We start from the raw sequence: 4,385 nt of genomic DNA on the forward strand, positions 1-4,385 counted from the left end.
TGCCTATAGTCCCAGCTACTCCGGAGGCTGAGGTAGGAGGATCACTTGAGCCCAGGAGTTGGAGGCTGCTGTGAGCTAGGCTGACACCATTGCACTCTAGTCCAAGTGATAGAGCGAGACTCTGTCTCAAAAAAAAAAAAAAAATAAAAAGACAGTCTCGCTCTGTCTCCTAGGGTGGAGTGCAGTGGCCCAATCATAGTTCATAGCAGCCTCAAACTCCTGTGCTCAAGGGATCCTTCTGCCTCAGCCTCCCGAAGTGCTGAGATTTCAAGAACAGCCACCATGCCCAACCTGGATAATCTTGAAGGTGGTGCGTTAATCAGGACTCACTGTTACCAATGAAAACTCAACTCCTATCTACTCAAACAAATCTGGGAGTTTTTTTAGCTCATGTATTAATAACCAAATGGCCCAGGAGCTTGCTCCAGATACTCAAATGATGCCAGAAACCCCTCTCCATCTTTTGAGTGCTCTTCCTTTGTGTTGGCTTCATGCCCAGGGAAACTCTCTTACATACTACTAGCTTAGCGAGGTCAGCACACATAGAGCGCATCTTAGCAAAAGTTTCAGCAGAACTCAAGGTGCCAAGGCTCCTAGTCTCTCCCTATGTCATGAGCTCAGTTCATCAAAAGAGGATGTGTTCTGATTGACTAGGCCAGGGTCACATGCCCATGGCGGGTGCAGTGAGAGAGGGGTGATTTTCAGAGGAAAATCCCTACTCTGCTAGGCAGGCAAAAATAGCAGATGTCAGCCACAGGAGGTATAATAGAAAAAAAAATATGGGTTTGAGTCTCGGCCCTGTCACTAACTAGGCAGGTTACCCTGAGTAAATTACTCAACCTCTCAGAACCTTATTTTTTTCATCTAAAAGATGAGATGGCCAGGTGCAAGGGCTCACACCTGTAATCCCAGCACTTTGGAAGGCAAAGGTGGGAAGATCACTTGAGGCCAGGAGTTCTAACCAGCTTGAGCAACAGAGCGAGACCCCATGTCTACAAAAAACAACAAAAAAAATTAGCTTGGTGTGGTGGTGCCTGCCTGCAGTCCTAGCTGCTCAAAGTGAGACCCTGACTAAATAAGTAAATATTAAATAAATACATGAATCTCTGTTATGTGGGATTAAATGGGATAACATATAAAAGGTGCCTGACATGGCAGGAGCACAACGAATGTTCAGCCATGGGTGTTATGACTTTAAGTTAATGATCCTAAACAAACATTTCATTTCAGCACAGGAACTCCTCTTTGAAGAGAAACTTCTCTTACATAGTTTCTTCCAGAATGAGGACTCCTAACTTTTAGCCCAATGAAATCCAGATTTTATATGTGATAAAGTTTTGACAATTTAGTTATGGAAGCCTTCTGTTTAATTTTCTTGTTAACTCGGGATTAATTTGGCTAAAGGATTCTTTTGGTTTCAACTCTTGGCAGTGAAAATCATTCTAAACCGTTTGAATTCACTCTCTTGCTCTAACTCCTTTAGACTGAATACGTTGGGTTTGCTTTTTGATATTAGAGGATGTTAGAATATTCAGGGCTTTGTAGGGCAAAAGGAGTCAGTGACAAAAAATTTTGTCCAAGGCAAAGTCTGCACAATCCAGCATGGCACTGGAAATCAGGATGCCACTGAAAGTAATCACACTCGTAAGAGACTGATGCAATTATCTGCATAGCAATTTATAAACTTATAATCAGGACAGTGTTCCAAGACCATAAAATATCAGTGTATACCCCATCCAGGAAAGCTGCTCCCCTGTGCTGGAAGACAAAGAATTCATCAGATGCGTCAGCACGGGGTACATCTGCAGGAACATTTCCCTGGGCCATGGTAAGGTCTGAAGCGTGGCTAATCTCACCCTTCCTGTGTGGGTTTTACTAGTAAACCCACAGAAACAGCCACATTTCCCTAATGGTTAAGTTCTTGGGCATCCCTCAGAGATACAATCAAGTAGTACTAAAAAGAGTACTCACTCAAACCATGAATTTATGACCGCAGCAAAAGAAATGGCATGTGACTTGGAATGAATGAATTCGGACCTCAACACATACTTAAGGAATAGATTCCTCACATGGTTTGTCACATTTCTTTTTCTTTGAAAACTCAAGACAGACGACATTTTTGTTCATCAAGGCGTTCGGCTAAGACGGCATGTTGAGTTTTGAAGACACACCTTCTTCCATGAAGGACAAATTGACAAAATTCCACTACGTTTTCTCCAACTCAACATCCATACCTTCGCCTCTTACGTTTCAGTCTTGTTACATGTAAACCCTCTGCTCTTACTTTCCACCTGTGTCCATCTCCTTCCAACCGTCACAGCTTCCTGCTGTCTCCATTTGTTATTTTCCCCTTTGCCCCTCCGTTTTCATGCCTCTGGGATGGAGAGCTCGCACAATCCCTCCTCCTCGTTTTTTTTCTCACGTCTCTGTTATTTCTTTTTCTCTCTCTCTTCATCTCTGTGTTCCCTCCTTTTCTTTGTTCCTTTCCTTGGATATTTGTTTAATTGTTCTGCCCTCCCCACCTTTTTTTCTCTCTGATTCTCCTCGTCAGTCCCTCTGCCTATTCTTCTATCTCAAATGACGTCCCTGATTCTGACTTGTCCTCATCTTCCTACCAGTCTCTGCCTATAGGTTACTGTCAGCATCCGTCTTTGTGTTTTGCACTGTAGCTGTTTGTCCTTTGTCTTTCTGCCTGTCTCTAACTCCACACATTTCCTGCTGCTCTGTCAGTGACTCTTCCCATAGCCCGCCTCCTCCACCTCCTGCTCCGGTGCTCCAGCTCCCCTGACTACCCCCCTTGCTTCTACTTCCTACCCTCTCTTCTACTTCCTCCCCTCTCCTCTCATGCTCTGCTAATCTCTCTATCTGCCACTATTTCCTTCGTCTCTCCCGAGTCTGCTTGTTGGTCCTTGTCACTCACTCTCGCTATTTCCCTGTCTAGACTATCCGTGCCTTCCACCCTTGGGGTCCCTTCCTGACAGCCTTTATTTCTACTTTTCTTGTCCACTGGTCAAGTCTTCTTTGTTTATGACCATTTTACCAATTCTATGATCTTCGTCCCTCTTAGCATCTACGACTGTCTTCCTCAATATTTTTGCCAAGGGTTTTCTCTCACTTGCCCTCAATTTCTCTTTGCCTCTGTCTCCTCTATGCAATGAATCCTTCTCTCTTCTTATCTGTCCCCAATCTATGTATGTCTGTCTCTGTCATCCTCCGTGTCTTTCTCTGCCTGAGATAAGTTAGCAGGATTTTTTTAAAAAAGTCTTCCTGTCTCTCACTTTGCTCGTGTATCTTTTTTCTGGGCATGATGAAGGGTTATCTCTTTCTGTCCATTGTTTAGGAGAACAGCAACCTTTATCTGCTCTGCACTTCCATAACCTGGATGTTCTGACTGAGAAGGGAGGGGTCTTGTGCAATAGAAAAACTGCAGCGGAAGCAGCAGGGATGAAGGAGAGCTTGGGAATGAATCCCAGAAGAGGGTCAGCTATTCCTTCATCCCTCTGCAGCCAAGTAGGAGCCTTCTCTCCCCTGCTCTGCCTCTGCCCTAATTCTTCCATGAAAACCTGGGCCTGGGAAGACCCTCGACTGGGCACCCAAATTGGTGTTTGAGTCCCTTCTATGATGCTGGAATTCAACACTGCCCTAAGAAGACAGACCTAGCCCTATGCTAATTCCTTTAAGAATCTGTGTTTTCTTTAAAAAGGTCAGAAGATACTAAAAACATTTAAAAGGCTGGACAAAGTAGGACTAGGGCTAAGTACAAACATAATAGTGTGGCTTTTTTTTTTTTTTTTAAAGATAGGGTCTCACTCTGTCACCCAGGCTGGAGTGCAGTAGCCTGATCACAGCTCATTGCAGGTTTAAAGTCCTGGGCTGAAGCAATCCTCCCACCTCAGCCTCCAGAGTAGCTAGGACTACAGGTGTGTGCCATCGTGCTGGCTAATTTTTTAAAATTTTTCATGGAAACAGTGTCTTGTTATGTTTCACAGGCTACTCTCAAACTCCTGGCTCAAGTGATCCTCCTGTCTCAGCCTCCCAAAGCGCTGGGATTACAGGCGTGAGCCACTGTGCCCAATCAGTATGGCTTTGAGAACCAGAAATATCAGCAGCAATTGCTGTGGCCTGGATTCTGTCTCTTGGCAACTATCAAGTCCATCTCCACTGGCTATAGATAGCTTCTCTTGTGCCCTCCTCCCACAGCCAGAATTTGGTCATAGGTGAGGTCTCTCTTCCCTCTTCCCTGCACCCTCCATTCCAGCTCTCTCTGATTCTAGTAAGACCTTCCCTCCCCTCATCTGTCCCTGTGCTAAAACAGAGTCTCTGTTTCCATTGGCAGTTTCCTCCAGCTTCATGCCTCCTGCCACCCTTTATTTTTTATTTATTTA

Source organism: Propithecus coquereli, unplaced genomic scaffold (genome assembly GCF_000956105.1).
Source record: "Propithecus coquereli isolate 6110/MARCELLA unplaced genomic scaffold, Pcoq_1.0 Scaffold409, whole genome shotgun sequence".
NCBI lineage: Eukaryota > Metazoa > Chordata > Mammalia > Primates > Indriidae > Propithecus > Propithecus coquereli.